Source organism: Pongo abelii, chromosome 18 (assembly GCF_028885655.2).
Source record: "Pongo abelii isolate AG06213 chromosome 18, NHGRI_mPonAbe1-v2.0_pri, whole genome shotgun sequence".
NCBI classification, from domain to species: domain Eukaryota; kingdom Metazoa; phylum Chordata; class Mammalia; order Primates; family Hominidae; genus Pongo; species Pongo abelii.
Genome location: NC_072003.2, coordinates 77,352,809 through 77,370,108, shown reverse-complemented (window position 1 = coordinate 77,370,108; position 17,300 = coordinate 77,352,809). Strand labels below are relative to the sequence as shown.

Here is a 17,300-nt window from a genome sequence, read left to right as displayed (position 1 = left end):
GGTAATATCTTCCTACTGTGGCTAGTTTCTGGGCATCTCAACATCCCTGTTGAGTTGGTTTCCTTAACTCTGATACCTTTAGAACCCCAGCTAAGTGTGCTGCTTGCTTCCTGCCAGGGTACTGACTGATATATTTGGCTCTAAGCTTTTTTATTCAACAAATACACTGAGTGTGTACTAACTGTTAAGCCCTGGGAAGACAATGGCAAGCAAGCCAACCCCCTACAAGACCCCCTGAGCTGGTGAGGCTTTTACAGTCTCATGGAGCCAAGGGCTTCATCCAAGAATGACTCAAACAAATGTAACATTACCACTTGGTAAGATGGTGTTATGAGGATGTGGATGGGGATTTGACCTGGTTGGGAAGATCAGGGAATGCTTTCTCTGAAGAAGTGATAATTGAGCTAGGATTTAAAGGATGGATGGATTTAGCTGTGGCAAGAGGAGAGAGAGAAGACAATTCCAAGCAGAGGAAGTAGAATGTGACAGGAGAGACTGAAAAAAGCCAGTGGCCTTGAGGACAAAAGAGCAAAAGTCAAGGTGGGGCAAAATTCTGGAAAGTAGTTGGGGACTTTGGTTACTACATTCCAAAGAGTTTCCATGAATGTGGTTGCAAATCTAGAACCTCCTATCTCCCCTCACCTACCTGAGTGGTTAATTCCTTCACACTTGGGCCACGAGGGTTAATAATCCTCAATCTTTGTTTGGGGCTTCATTTAGTGCTTCATAATAGCCAACTTCCTTTTCAATGGTGTGAAAGGCACAAAATCATTAGGGTACAAATGACACCACTTAATAACCATAGCACTTGGCTTGTGCTATGAATGATAATAAGCATAGCCATGTAAAAAGGGGGAAAAATCAAGAGGGGCGTAATTCCATGGATCACTACGCCTGTTAGATGATAAAAGCTTTGAAAAAGAAGAAATGAGTAATACTATAATTAAGAAACACATCTACCAAAGTCATCTCTGAGATATTCCTCATATTAACAATATCTATCTTTGGGAGGGATTGATGATTATCTAAAACACAAAGTGGGTATTTAAATGTAACACATTCATTGCAAGTAGGCTTGAGATCTGGAATTTCTGGCTTCTGCCAAGTAGCTTCTGGAGTCTAAAGTGCGTGAGCCCCAAGATTCTGACCCAGATGGAAGAGTGACTGGAAAAGTAGAATGTCAGGAACCATGAATTAATCCACTGGAAGGGTAGAGAAAGGATTCAAACACTCAACTCCCTCCTTTTTAGAGCAGCTGCATATTGGGTCTTTGCAATAATGCAGGGCATAGACTAGGCTGGGACCAAGGAGGTGACTGGGGTGCAAAATTTAAGGAGGTGTCCCTTGTCTGAGTCACACAAGTGCAGGATCAGCACCTGAAAGTGAGCACTGCCTTATATTTTATACCCTAGCTGTCTCTGTTGACTAATCATTGTCTTGGTCCTGCAAGGATGGTTATTATTTTTAAAGGAATGGGAGAAACATTCAACCAGCTATTATAAGGGAAGTACCTACTTGGCAACAGGTTAACTAATGGGATTCTTCAAGAGGATTTTTAAAGGGGCTATTAGTAGGAACACTGGCTTACAAGAGGCAGAATGTTCTTCGAAGGAGAAGAAGAGAAAGCAAAAAGCAAGGCAGTGTAATCTGGATGAAGCAACTGTTCCTTTTGTCCTGCGTCCTTGGATGGTACTTATTCTCTTGATCCAATATACATCATGGTCATAAGGGGTTCATATGAATTAAACATTGAACCAAGAGCCAGAATGTTCTGCAGAAATCGAACTCATAATGAAACCAAACTATATATTCTTGTCTTATTGTGTTTTGAACTAAAGCAGAGGAAAAAAAAAATTTGGTGAATTCCCTCCAATGTTTGTGTTAGTTAACAACGCTCCACAGTGCTGGATTTGGGTGGTTGAATAGAAATGAAGTGGACACTCAGGGGATGCTGATTCCTGCATGGGAGTGAGACCTGGGGAAGAGGATAAAAGACATGTGAGGTACTTTCACTTCTGGAGATGTTCAGTCTCTCAGAAAGACCTGCGGAAAAATATCTGTTGTGCAGTGTGTAAGAGAGATGCTTGAGGTGTGATGGGCACAGAAGAGGAAGCAATTTATTTGTTATGGGAGAAGGATGAAAACCAGAGGAAGCTGCTGAGAGGAAGTAACTTGAGTAGAAGTTGGTCACTCAGCCAAATGGAGGGACATATAAATAACCCAAGAAGGCCAGGCATGGTGGCTCATGCCTGTAATCCCAGCACTTTGGGAGGCTGGGCAGGTTGATGACTTCTGCCCAGGAGTTTGAGGCCAGCCTGGCCAACACGGCAAACGCTCATCTCTACAAAAAATAAAAAAATTAGCCAGGACTGGTAGCACATGCCTGTAGTCCCAGCTACTTGGAAGGCAGAAGAAGGAGAATCACTTGAACCTGGTGGGCAGAGATTGCAGTGAGCTGAGAGCACGCCATTGTACTCCAGGCTGGGTGACAGAGCAAGCCCCTGTCTCAAAAATAAATGCATTAATAACCCAAGGAAATATTGCTCTACTAAGAGAATGAGGGGTTAAAGTAACAACCCGAGCTCCCACCACTCCTGCAATTCCACACAACAATGGTAGAACTATAATTATTTTATAATTATTATAATTATACATTTTATATTAATATAATTATAATTATAGTAATTATATATAATTATTTTATTTATTTTATTTTTTTGAGACAGAGTCTCGCTCTGTCGCCCGGCTGGACTGTAGTGGCCCAATCTCAGCTTACTGCAACCTCCGCCTCCCGGGTTCAAGTGATTCTCCTGCCTCAGCCTCCCGAGTAGCTGGGATTACAGGCACATGCCTCCACACTCAGCTAAGTTTTGTATTTTTAGTAGAGACAGGGTTTCACCATGTTGGCCCGGATGGTCTCGATCTCTTGACCTTGTGATCCACCCGCCTTGGCCACCCAAAGTGCTGGGATTATAGGCGTGAGCCACTGCTCCTGGCTAAAAAGTATATTTTAAACTTTCTTTTGGCTTTGAATCTTTCAGCAAAACCCTCAGCTCAGGGAGAAAGATGCTATATTTCTGCATGGAGGACTCTAGTTCTTTACTAATGATGTAATTGCCTTGCTTCCAGGTAACACTGGTTTTATTTACTGACAGATTGGTAGCTATGTCATTCTATAATGTCTGAAGGTTTTTACCCGGAATTGTCAAACATGAGAATTCATGGAAAAGGGCTAAAAATTTAAGGAGTCCAAAGACCCTTCAAAGCCTTAAAAGTTCTCAAGTGGGGAGCTATCTTTGAAAGGGATGACAGCCAGACCTAATAGCATTTGGGAAAGTACCATTTATTAAGTTGGTGCAAGGGAATTGTGATTTTTGCCCTTATTTTCAATGGCAAAATCCACAATTACTTTAATAGAAGTCAGAGGTGATCATTTCTTAGGCTTGGAGAAAAAGGGCTGGTTTGCAGGAATAGGTGGTGTTTTTAGTACCTAAGGAAACTGAGATACGTTGACTCTATAATCCATATATAACTGTTGTCTAGAAAAATGCTAGGGTTCCTAGGCTGCAAAATTAGAGTCAGCCAACAGAGACAGAGCCCAAGCCTGGGATAAAGAGTCTGGGGAACAGACTAAAGTATAGAGTGGAAATAAAAGAGCGATTCTATTTGCAAAAGCATTGCCAACCAAAGTGTTCTTATCAAAAGCCGGTTCTCCCCAACTTTGTCTAAAGTGAGGTATATACTGGATCCTTCCACGAGGAAGGATAGGAGGAGCAAACTGTAGGCTCTGAACCTAAGAACGTAATAATATGAGAGTCACCAGATGCCCATGGGTTGTAATGGGAGAAGATAAGTCTCAAGGAACGAGATGAACCCCAAATTGGGTAAATGTAAAGGACAAGGCAGAGGTGGTAAATCTATGGGGTGGTTAGAGGCCGTTGCGCGTGATCATTGAGGCAGCTGACATATGACAAGTGCTTACCAGGTGGTGTCACTGAGCAAAGCACCTCATATGCATGACCTCATTTCATTGCATCAACCCAATGAGGTAAGTGGGAGTTTGTCAGGCTGTCAATCAGGGGTACATAAAAATAGGCCCCCTTTTCTTCCTGAGTCTCTGTTGTTCAAGGAGGAGAGTCGAGATGAGAATGAGGTTCAGGAAGGTTAAAGGCTTGACCAAGATTATTTTTTCTTTTTAATTAAAATTTTTAAAAATTTTTAATCTTTGTGGGTACATGGTAGGTATATATATTTATGGGATGCATGAGATGTTTTGATATAGGCATGCAATACATAGTAATCACATCATGGAGAATGGGCTATCCATCCCCTCAGGCATTATCTCTTTGTGTTGCAAACAATCCAATTATACTCTTTTCGTTATTTTAAAGTGTATAATTAAATTACTGTTGACTATAGTCACCCCATTGTGCTATCAAATAGGTCTTACCCATTGTTTTTGCCTAAGGTTAAATAGTGGAATACAGAGAAACCAGGCTTAAGACCCCACTCCATACAACCACAGGCTTGATGCACTGTTGCCAGGTATGAGACAGTGGGTTGGAAGTAATGGAGAGCGAAGAAGGAAGGAAGGATGTAGGACACTGGGTATCGTAGTGCAGGACCAGGAATGGTTTATTTCCTTTGTACTTCTATATGCATCTTGATTGTCCCTGGGTCATTTCACTCATTCCATTCTCTCTCTTTTTTTTTTTTTTTTTTTTTTTTTGGTGGGGGAGATGGAGCCTCTGTCACCCAGGCTGGAGTGTAGTGGTGCGATCTCAGCTCACTGCAACCTCCACTTCCCAGATTCAAGTGATTCTCCCACCTCAGCCTCCTGAGTAGCTGGGGTTACAGACGAGTGCCATCACCCCTGGCTAATTTTTGTATTTTTAGTGGAGACAGGGTTTCATCACGTTGGCCAGGGTGGTCTTCAACACCTGATCTCAAGTCATCTTCCTGCCTTGGCCTCCCAAAGTGCTGGGATTACAGGTGTGAGCCACCACACCCGGCCCCATTCTCTGTTGAAGAGTTCCTCAATCTAGTAGCTATTGGCATTTTGGCCCAGATAACTCTTTGTTTTGGGGGCTGTCCTGGGCACCGCAGGATGTTCATCAGCATCGTTGGCCTCTGCTCACTAGATGTCAGTAGCGCTACCCCGTTGTGACAAACAAAAATGCTTCCAGGCATTGCCAGATGTCCCTTAGGGAGGCAAAAGCACCTCCAGTTGAGAATCACAGTGTTATAAAAATTTTCTCTATATTTCTACCCTCCCATTGCTCTACGGGCTCTTGAAGAGCATGCACCTGCCCCATCTCAGTATCCACATAACACCTTGCACACAGGGGATTTGGTTCTACTCTTTCCCAAGAACTAGGAAGAGTGTGTGGTACACAGCTCAATAGGTGCTCATGAACAGAACACAATATGGTCTCTGATTTCAAAACACTCAAGTGGTTACATTAGCTTTTCTTAAAAATAGAAATTAAAGACTGCCTGCATTAAAATCACGTGTGTTTCCTATCGCTGGAGTTGATCTTAAAAAAAAAATAAAAAATCGCATATGTTGCTTTTAAAAAGCGATGTATTGGCCTCACCCTAGGCCTCTTTTTCTAAGACTGGACAGGTAGTCCACTCCTGGTGATTCTGGAGCTCTGATGTTTTAGAACCTTTTAATTCAAAAGTGCTTTATTTAACAAATATTGACTGCCTACTGTGAGAAGGCATCATGCTTGGGTGACACATACAAGGAACAAGAAAGACAGGTCCCCTGCTTGGCTAAGGTGCCCCTGAGAGGGGGAGATGATGTTTGTTTGTTTGTTTATTTATTTATTTATTTATTTTTGAGACGGACTCGCTCTGTTGTCCAGGCTGGAGGGCAGTGGCACGATCTCGGCTCACTGCAACCTCTGCCTCCCGGGTTCAAGCGATTCTCCTGCCTCAGCCTCTCGAGTAGCTGGGATTACAGGCATGCGCTACCATGCCCGGCTAATTTTTATATTTTTAATAGAGACTGGGTTTCACCATGTTGGTCAGGCTGGTCTCGAACTCCTGACCTTGTGATCCGCCCGCCTGGGCTTCCCAAAGTGCTGGGATTACAGGCATGAGCCACCACGCCCGGCCTGACATTCCACTTTTTAATATCTGGATAGAGCCTAGTTTAACACTTGACTTAAATATCCTGGCATGTTGGAAAGCAGTAGAGAGCCGTGACTACAACCCTTTTCACTCCAGGGCAACAGAGAAGAAATCGGATCTCAGCGTTGGTTCTGCGCAAGTATCAAACAACTTGATTTCTGCTCCGTGCATGAAGAAACCTTCAGGATATTGTTTTTCTGTTAATTATACCTATTCATTGTCTCCATGTGGCCCCTCAAGAGACCCAGCAGCTGAGTTTCATCTGCTGATGGTTTGAGGGACAAATCTCAGTGGTGGTGGGGTCATAGGATGTGTGTGAGAAGTTAGAATCAGCAGGTTACGAGAGCAACCCACAGTTTATGGTCTAATGAGCCAGATCTTAGTGCAACATGAAAGAAAACTCAGAAGCAAAGTTGTATGCTGGAAATGCAGTAGGTGGGCTTGTTTCTTTTCAAGGAAGGAAACATCAGGATCTAGTTTGAACCAATGCCTAGTAGAGATACATGCGCTCGAATTAAGAAATGCAAATCAGGCTGGGCAAGATGGCTCACGCCTGTAATCTCAACACTTCGGGAGGTCGAGGTGGGAGGATTGCTTGAGTCCAGGAGTTCCAGACCAGCTTGGGCAACGAAAAGACAGTTGGATGTGGTGGCACCCACCTGTAATCCTAGCTACTTGGGAGTCTGAGCCCCCAGGAGTTCGAGGCTGCAGTGAGCCGTGGTTGCACCACTGCGCTCCAGCCTGGGTGACAGACTGAGACCTTTTATCAAAAAAAAGCAAAATAAAACCAAACAAAAAGAAATGTAAATAGGTGTCCTGTCAAATGAAAAAAATTCCAGAAATAAAACTGTATTGGGCTATAACTTCAACCAAGTAAACAATTGTTTGCATACAGACAAGGACTAGAAATAATGCTTTAACAAATCATACCCAGTCTTCAGCTAAACTAATCATTCTTTTCATTAAAATTAGGAACACATGGTAATGTTCGGGTAGTATATTAGTTTCCTAGGGTTGCTGTCGAAGTACCACAAACCAGGTGGCTTAAAACAACAGAAATTTATTTTCTCACAGTTCTGAGGCTCAGTCTGAAATCAAAATGTCAGCAGGATTTGTTCCTACTGGAGGTTCTGAGAATCTTTTCCATTATTTTCTCCTAGCTTCTGGTGGTTGCTGGCATCTTTGGTGGCCCTTGGCTTGGAGACACATCACTCCTGTCTCTGCCTCCATCATCATATGGCATTCTCTCTCTCTCTCTTTTTTTCCTTCTTACAAGTACAGCATATTGGATTAAGAGTCCACCCTACTCTGATATGACCTCGTGTTAAATATCTGCAATGTTGTTGCAATACATCGGCAACAACCCTATTTCCAAATAAAGTCACATTCTGAGGTTCAGGGAGAAACATGGATTTAGGGGGACATTCTCCAACACAATATAGTTAGTAACGGCTTTTTTTTTTTTTAATTAAGAAATGCAATTTAATTGGCTTATGGTTTTTTTTTTTTTGAGATGGAGTCTCTGTCGCCCAGGCTAGAATGCAGTGGTACCATCTTGGCTCACTGCAACCTCTGCCTCCCAAGTCAAACGATTCTCCTGCCTCAGCCTCCTGAGTAGCTGGGACTACAGGCATGCGCCACCACGCCTGGCTAATTTTTGTATTTTTTAGTAGATACAGGGTTTTGCCATGTTGACCAGGCTGGTCTTAAACTCCTGACCTCGGGATCTGCCTGCCTCGGCCTCCCAAAGTGCTGAGATTACAGGCGTGAGTCGCCAGGGGCTCATGGTTCTGCAGGCTTTATGGGAAGCATAGTGCTGGCGTACGCTCAGCTTCTAGGGAGGTCTCAAAGGGGGAGCAGGCATGTCACATGGCAAAAGCAGATGCAGGCGAGGGGTGGTGGTGGGGGTCACAGGGAGGAGGGGCCCCACAATTTTAAACTACCAGGTCTGGTGTGAACTCTGAGCGAGAGCCATTCATGAGGGATTTGCTCCCCTGATCCGAACACCTCCACCAGGCCCCATCTCCAACGTTGGGGATTACATTTCACAATGAGATTTGGGTTGGGACACAGATCCATACTGTATCAACAGGTTTCTTCCTGACTGTAGGTCCCTAATCCTCCCTTAGAGCATTTACTTTAGAAAACTTGATACTGTAAATTATTTTTGCTCTTTTAAGGTGTAAATCTTCTACAACCCAGGAATGTCTTTCTCAAGGACTTGGGAACCATTCCTTCAAAATGTAATCAAGAAAGATAGCATCCCTGTCTCCCAGTCTCTGGGAAGAATAAGAGCCTAACTTCCATAAGCACCAATTAGCAAACACAAATGGCCTGATGGCTTCAGCTCACCTGCCTTCTTCCTGAAACGTCCTCCAGGACTTCGCCACTATCTCCCCCTAAGTGCTCAAAAATTCTCTACCTTTTGTTTAAAAGGAATTGAGTTCAATCTCTCTGCCCTGTTGAAATAATCTTGCCTAGTAACAGCTTTCAAAGTTTGTTTTTTCGTGTTTTTTTTTTTTTAATTTTAAACTTTTAAAAATTGTAAAACATAGATACAGAAAACTACACAAAACCAATACATCAAAGTAGAACTTTGTCAGCCACCCCCAAGTCCTTTCTGTGTCCCTTGTGCTAATCTCACCTCCTTCCCCTCCCTCAAATGTCACCGGCTCAATCCTGACTTTTAGAGTAATCACTTCCTTAAATTTCCTTAATTTCACCCAATTCTGCATCCCAGGCATCATAGTTTTGTTTTGCTCATTAAAAGAATATAAATGCACTCATACTTTTAAGTCCTTATTTATTTATTTATTTTTGAGACGGAGTCTCACTCCATTGCCCTGGCTGGAGTGCAGTGGCGCAATCTTGGCTCACTGCAACCCCTACTTCCTGGGTTCAAGTGATTCTCCTGCTTCAGCCTCCCGAGTAGCTGGGATTACAGGCTCCCGCCACCACACCTGGCTAATTTTTGTATTTTTAGCAAAGACGAGGTTTCACCATATTGCCCAGCCTGGTCTCAAGCTTCTGACCTCAAGTGATCTGCCGGCCTCAGCCTCCCAAAGTGCTGGGATTACAGGTGTGAGCCACCACACCCGGCCCTTAAGTCATTTTAAAACTACAAGTTACCCTTCCATTTTGCTGCTGTTCCCTGCAAGTTGTACCGAAGAGCTCCGATTGTTGAGCTTTGTGGAGTTGCATACCGTCTGGACTTCACAGATTTTGAACAGCCAGTGCAGCCAGCGTATCTCTCCACTCTCTGTATTTCCTTAAGGTGGCTGGAAGCTTTGATCAGGTTAATATATTTTCTTTGCCAAGACCTCTGGCGCTGCTGTGTCTTTTCTCCAGAACCTATACAATGGCTGGCTGGCTCTCTTTCCAGGATACTAGCTTAATGCCTAGATCCAGTAATTTACCGGAGGATAAATACAGTCATGTTCATTTATTAGCTGCCATAATTTTATAAGGAGACATTTCCCTTCATCCATTATTTGATTACCAGTGATAAACAGTTTATATAGGAAAGGCAGGAAAAATAATGGATTCTTTCCTTATGTTTGCCAGTAGAAACAGTCTTTTAAAAGGAGAAAAATTAAAGAAATGGAATAAAGCCGTATAACATTCACTAATTTAACAGTTACTATATGTTATTCAATATTTAAAAGCAAAAAACTGGAGCAAAATGTCCATCAGGCTTAGGATGGTTAAGAGCAACACAGAACGTCCCTGAAGATCACTGCTTCCTATTTCTCATTAACATGATAAGATCATGCTGAACATACAATTTCTTATTCTGCTTATCTATGTAAAATATATATTAATGCAAATTATAGGTTGTATCAACCTCACAACCTTGGCTATATCTCAGTAATAGGGTTAGGGCTAGTTTTCATTTTCTCCATTATAATTGTGTGTGTATGTATGTGTGTGTGTGTGTGTGTGTGTTTAGATGGAATCTTGCTCTGTCGCCCAGCCTGGAGTGCACTGGCGTGATCTCAGCTCACTGCAACCTCTGCCTCGCAGGTTCAAGCGATTCTTCTGTGTCAGCCTCCTGAGTAGCTGGGATTTACAGGCACCCACCAACACACCTGGCTAATTTTTGTATTTTTAGTAGAGACAGGGTTTCTCCATGTTGGCCAGGCTGGTTTTGAACTCCTGACCTCAAGTGATCCACCTGTCTTGGCCTCCCAAAATGCTGGGATTACAGGCGTGAGCCACTGCACCCTGACCCATGTTTTTGTGTTTTAAAAAATGAACACAATGAGCACATGTTCATTGGATAATGAGTTATTAAAAGTGATTATGAGGCAACCACCAGCTCACCTTGATCACCACAGCAGTGAAACGAGGCTACAGAGCCATGGCTGAGGGAAAGCTTAAGGGTAGAGTCGTCTGGAAACTTTCATTAGAAGCTGTGTAAGTAACACCAAAATGTAACTGACAACCAGCCGTCTAGGAAGAGCCACGTGCTTCACAAAGGGCAGGACAAGCATTGCCGTGTCATAATCGGCAGCCTCACCTGCTATATTAGTCCCTTTGTGTTGCTATAAAAGAATACCTGAAGCTGGGTAATTTTGAAAGAAAAAATAGTTATTTGGTCCATGACTGTGGAGGCTGGAAGACTGAGCATCTGGTGGAAGCCCCAGGCTGTTTCTGCTCATGGCGGAAGGTGCAGGGGAGCTGGCACGTGCAGAGATCACACAGTGAGAGAGGAAGCAAGACAGAGAGGTGAGGCACTAGGCTCTTTTAAGCAACCAGCTCTGGCAGGAACTACTAGAATGAGAATTCACTCTCCATTCCTGCAGGGAAGGCATTAATCTATTCATGTGGAATCCACTCCTATGACCCAAACACCTCTCATTAGTCCCCACCTCCAACACTGGGATCAAATTTCCACATGAGGTTTGGGGAACAAACATCCAAACTCTTAGCACATTGCCTACCCTTTTTTCTCATCATAGGATGCCCTGTCAGTACCCCAGAGACCATGATCCTAGGAAGAAGAAACTCATTGTCTGCCATTGCCTCCACCTCCCTTGACTTACTCGCTTCAGGCCACCGGAACCTAGACTTGACCTTTAATTGCAGAAGGACATCTCCCTGCTGCAGCCAGTGAATCAGAGGTCTTGGCTGTAATCTCCCGGCGTGTATTGTCTCCACTCTATCACTGCGTCATTCAAGATCTCATCATCTCCCTACAGTATTCTTTTTCTAGCCTCCTATTTGTTCTCTGAAGGCCCCAGCTTCTACATGCTCCAATCTGCCCCCATCCTGCTGCCACAGACATGATTACTGATAGATACAGATTACTGATAGATCTTATGTCTTTCATGTCCCAAGGGCTTGATGCTGTGCTGTAAATTCAGTAATGATAAGTGACAGTGATTTTGATGGCTAACACTGACCCCTTAGTGCATGAGCTGAGTGCATGCTAAGTGTCAAATGCTTTTCATAGAATAGTCCCTTCACTCCTCATTATAACCCTATGAGGAATGTACCATAATTATCCTCATTTTACATATGTAGAAGATGAACATTAGGGATGTTAATTAACCTGCCTAAGCTCATAGACATAGTATGTCAAAGAGCTAGGATTTTAACTTAGAATGTTTATGAAATATTTACAGATGAAATAATATTATGTCTTGGATTTACTTTAAAATACTCCAGAAAAAATAGCAAGAAAGGGAAGGCAATGAAGGAAAAAATCAACCAATTACTAATCATTGTGGAAACTGGGTAACAGGGAAGGAGTATGGGGGCAGGGGGTGTCAGTATCCTATAATTGGGGCTTTGAAATGTTTGAAATTTTCCAAAAAGTTTACAAAATGTGAACTTTGAGCTTTCTTCCCCAAATGACAACTATAATGACAGTTCCAGCACTCAAATGCTCAACTGTGACACCATATTGCTAAGGACCCAGCATATGTTTGAGGATGGTGTTGCAAATGAGGGGTTTGGATTTCCTAGGAGTTAGGTGTTGGAGAAGTTCAATGTGTTATTCTCACTTCCCAGCTAGACAAGTGTGCCCTTTCAATCAAATGGCCTGTGTTTGTGGGGTAATAACCTCCACCTCCTATGTGCCAGGCAACATGCAGAGATGAGCACATGCAGCCTCTGCCCTTGAAGCCAGAAGAAGAGGGAAGGTGTCCATGGAGACAGTCAATTCCAACAGAGTGTGGGAAGAACTATATCCTAGCTATGAATGAAGAGGCATGTGAGTCCAGTGGAGGAAATGACTCAGTTTAGAGAAAAACTACTTTTCCACTGGGTTTTAAGAGGGAGATAGGGCCGGACGTGGTGGCTCACGCCTGTAATCCCAGCACTTCGGGAGGCCCAGGCGGGCGGATCACCTGAGGTCGGGAGTTCGAGACTAGCCTGACCAACATGGAGAAACCCCGTCTCTACTAAAAATACAAAATTAGCTGGGCGTGGTGGCGCATGCCTGTAATCCCAGCTATTTGGGAGGCTGAGGCAGAAGAATCGCTAGAACCCGGGAGGCAGAGGTTGTGGTGAGCCGAGATGGTGCCATTGCACTCTAGCCTGGGCAACAAGAGCAAAACTCCGTCTCAAAAACACAGGGAGGTAGGCATTTTTCAGGAAGAGAAACTGTGTACACTCAGGCAAGAGAACAGAGTCCTGAAAGGAATGCATTGGTCATTCAGGGGACTAAGAGTGAGTGACGGTGGCACTGGGTGTCCTGGGGATGTTGTGTGCTGGGCAAGGTCAGCTGGCCCCTCTTATGTGAGCAGGAGGGAGCTGGGCATAGTCTTCACTTGGACACAACCAGAAGTATGTTTCAGGAAGATAACCCCGAGAGTAATATTGGCCAGTGGGCCCTGGATGGGGAGAAACGGGGAGACCAATGACAACTGGGAATTAGGGAGGCTGGCGAGGTGAGACCAACAAGAATTGAGGTAGGATGCTGACGCATGCTGTTAAAACCCACTTGATCTTTACGATTGTTTCAGGTTTTTTAGAAGCCAGGTAATTCCCCAAAGGGTGAAAAGAGTCCCTAAAATGACCTATGCTTTCAGAGATTCTTCATCAAGGAGAGATGAGATCTGGGGTAATTTGATTTATCTTCATCCACTTTAATTAGCACTAGAAGCAGATGGTCTTGTGAGCCCTGGAATCCTCCTTATGTTCCCTCCATCAGTGTCAGTGTGACTTTAAAATCTAATTTTTAATTATCTCTGCCTATTTGCAGAGGCACGGAAGGGAAACAGAAAAGGGCTCACCTTTTCTTTCCTGTGTCCTTCCCACTTGCCTATCAGCTGAGTGTTTTCCTCTAAGTGGCAAGGAATATCTATCAGCTTTGAGGCTGTGTTGCCATGGTAACGAGACAAAAACAGGCTCAATAGACAGGGAATTAAAGTAAGCGGTTGAGGGAGGTGTTGTCTTCCAGCAACTTTGCATTCCTGCTCAGAGGCCAACTAGGGATGGATAGCCAGACTTCAGCCACTCTTGTTTCAGCCTGGGCTTCACTGGGATCTCAAATGGGACTGATCCCAGAGGGGTGGCTATGAACAGTAGTCAGGTCCTCTAGAGTTACAAGGAAGGGTGAATCTAAGAAGTCTGCATAACCAAGAGTTTGGTAAGTTGGGGAGGTAGCTGGCAATTCTAAGAATAAATTGAAGTCACATCCTCCCAAAGTGACGTGTTCATTTTTGTTGGTATAGCTACAACAAACATTTTAGATATAAATACTTTTTAAATAAAATTCCAATTAGAGGTTTATTTCTTTAAGATACATTCTCAGGCTGGGCGTTGTGGCTCAGGCCTGTAATCCCAGCACTTTGGGAGGCTGAGGCGGGCAGGTCACGAAGTCAGGAGATCGAGATCATCCTGGCTAACACAGTGAAACCCCGTCTCTACTTAAAATACAAAAATTAGCCAGCCGTGGTGGCGGGTGCCTGTAGTCCCAGCTACTCGGGAGGCTAAGGCAGGAGAATGGTGTGAACCTGGGAGGCGGAGCTTGCAGTGAGCTGAGATCTCGCCACTGCACTCCAGCCTGGGCAACAGAGCGAGACTCCATCTCAAAAAAAATAAAAAAAAAAGAACAAGTAACCTAGGTGTCCAGAACAGGGGAGTGGTTGAGTAAACTCTGTTAGAGCCATTTGTTAGAATATTACGCAGCCATTATAGTTTAAAATGCTTATGAGTGTACAAGAGGGAAAAAAAAGGCAGTCTACAAATTTTTTTTGTACAATGTGATAATGTCTAAAAAATGACAAGCCCTGGCCAGGCGCAGTGGCTCACGCCTGTAATCCTAGCACTTTGGGAGGCCAAGATGGGCAGATCATGAGGTCAGGAGTTCGAGACCAGCCTGACCAACATGGTGAAACCCCGTCTCTACTAAAAATACAAAAATTAGGTGGTCGTGGTGGTGCATGCCTGTAGTCCCAGCTACTCCATAGGCTGAGGCAGGAGAATCGCTTGAACCAGGAAGCAGAGGGGGGCAGTGAGTTGAGATCGCGCCACTGCACTCCAGCCTGGGCGACAGAGCGAGACTTTGTCTCAAAAAAAAAAAAAAAATAAATAAATAAATAAAGTCAAGCCATTAAAGAAAACAAAAGCAAGAACAAATCCTCCTATGTCCAAAAAGGAAATACTGAAAGAAAAGACAACTCATACACAAGGGTTATTGTTGGTAATGGGAGCATGATTTTTCTTGCTTTGAAGGGACATGGTTTTAAATGTCTCAGTTGAATATGTGCTACTTTTCTTACCAGGAAAAAAATAACAATTGAAAAAAGTTCCGGCCAGGTGTGGTGGCTAACACCTGTAATCCCAGTGCTTTAGGAGGCTGAGGAAGGAAAATCGCTTGAGGCCAGGAATTCGAGACCAGCTTTGGCAACATAGCAAGAGCCTGTCTCAAAAACTATATATATAAAAATTACATGGGCATGATGGTGAGTGCCTGTAATCGCAGTTACTCAGGAGGCTGAGGTGGTAAGATCACTTGAGCCTAGGAGTTTGAGGCTGTGGTGAGCTATGACTGCATCACTGTACTCCAGCATAAACGACAGAGTGAGACACACATTCTCTCTCTCGCAAAAAAAAAAAAGTTCTACAATCTGGAATTGGCCATTCTAAGTGAGTCAGTGGCCTCACTAAGCACAGATACCACAAGCCATGTTTTCTGTGCTCTTCTATGTGCCAGAACAGTTCTTGGGTTTGTGCAAACTATAAAACCAAATGATACAGCATCTTTGCCCCCACAGATTTGACAGACTAGGTCTGATAGCTTCTGGATGGTTCTGAAATTGAACACTCTGAATGGCCTGTGACTCAAGCTGGATAATCTGTATGAACATACAGCCAACAGGCTTTTGTACCATGGTAAGTCTATAATTAGCCTCATCATTCTTCATTACCTGGGATTCCATGCAGGCTTTAAAGAAATTATCCCATGGATGAAGACAGCTTGGAAGAGTGTTTAGTTTCTGTGTGTGTGTGGTGGGGGGTGGACTAGGAGAAACCTGCCCCATGAAGGTTCCATCTGTTTGGACTCTTTTCCTTTCTTGCTGTTCACCACTCTGCAGAGTCTTGGCATAGGGAAGAGACAGGTACTTGTGCCTCTCAGCCACCCACAACTGTTTAAGGAACGAAAATAGACCTAAAATAATAATAATGATGAAAATAGCTATTTGAGCTCTGACTACTGTAGGCAGTATAATAGCAAGAGTAATGATGATAATGATTATGTTTGTTGAGAACATAACAATATACCAGCAGTAACTGGCTAACTGGCTTACAGGCATTATCTCCTTTAATCTTCACAACAATTTTATACAAGACAGGTGCATTATTTCTGTTTTTACAGTTGAAGAAATTGAGGATCCTAGCACTTACTACGCTTATGGTCACAGAGCTAAAAAAGTGGAAGAGCTAGGATTTAATGATGGGAATCAGACTGTTAAAAATCTATTCTGTCATGCCCATTACCCTTCATTCATTTATTGCTTTAACAAGTCGGAGACATCTTTGTACCTCTGCCTGGGGAGTGTAAAATTTAGTTACAATCTTTAAGGGCTATGCTACTCCTTCTTAGAATGGTAGCCTAAGGAATTTCTATGGTATTCCAGTAGAGTAAACACATCTTTTAGAGGGACCAACCTCACTTAATCCTCAGAGCAGGGTTTTTTATTCTTGGCATGGTGATATTTGGGGCTGGATAATTCTTTGTTGCAGGGGGCTATCCTGTGTATCATGAGCTGTTTAGCACCATCCCTGGCCTCCATTCGCTAGATCGCAGTCATACTTTTCCAGTTGTGAGAATCAAAAATGTCTCCAGACATTGACAACTGCCCCTCAAAGGACAAAAATGCTCCCAGCTAAGCACAGCCTTTGATGTAGCATTAGAAATGGGAGGTTGGAGGGGAGCCAGGTCTGTAGCCAAGCAACAGGTAGGCAAAGGCAGGTGGCATCAAGCTCTAAAGATACATCATCTTTGAAGCTCTCCTTTAAACAATGCTCACGTGCCCTGGTTCTACACCTGTGGGTGTGGAGGAAAGAAATGGTGATGCTAATTGCATCCTAATAACTGCCATATGCTATGTGAGAGCCCTATGCTCTTGTGCTCCTAGAAATTTCATTGCTTAGAGGCTAAGTGACTTGCCTGAGACCACACAACTAGTGAATGCTAGGGCTACTTTAGGTATACAGGGTGGGTCGGGCGCAGTGGCTCACGCCTGTAATCCCAGCACTTTGGGAGGCCGAGACAGGAGGATCACGAGGTCAGGAGATCGAGACCATCCTGGCTAACATGGTGAAACCCCATCTCTACTAAAAATACAAAAAGAAATTAGCCGGGCATGGTGGTGGGCGCCTGTAGTCCCAGCTACTAGGGAGGCTTAGGCAGGAGAATGGCATGAACCCGGGAGGCGGAGCTTGCAGTGAGCTGAGATGGTGCTGCTGCACTCCAGCCTGGGAGACTGCAGTCCAGTCCAGCCTGGGAGACAGAGCGAGACTCTGTCTCCAAAAAAAAAAAAAAAAAAAAAAATTGGCCAAGTACAGTGGTTCATGCCTGTAATCTGTAATCCCAGCACTTTGGGAGGCTGAGGCGGGTGGATCACCTGAGGTCAGGAGCTTAAGACCAGCCTGACCAACATGATGAAACCCCATCTCTACTAAAAATACAAAAATTAGCTGGGCGT

General features: G+C 43.9%; 1 protein-coding gene across 1 annotated transcript in view; it reads right to left on the bottom strand.

Moving 5' to 3' along the window:
* The window catches only part of VAT1L (vesicle amine transport 1 like), a 198,673-nt gene that overhangs the window by 19,807 nt on the left and 161,566 nt on the right, over window positions 1-17,300 (bottom strand).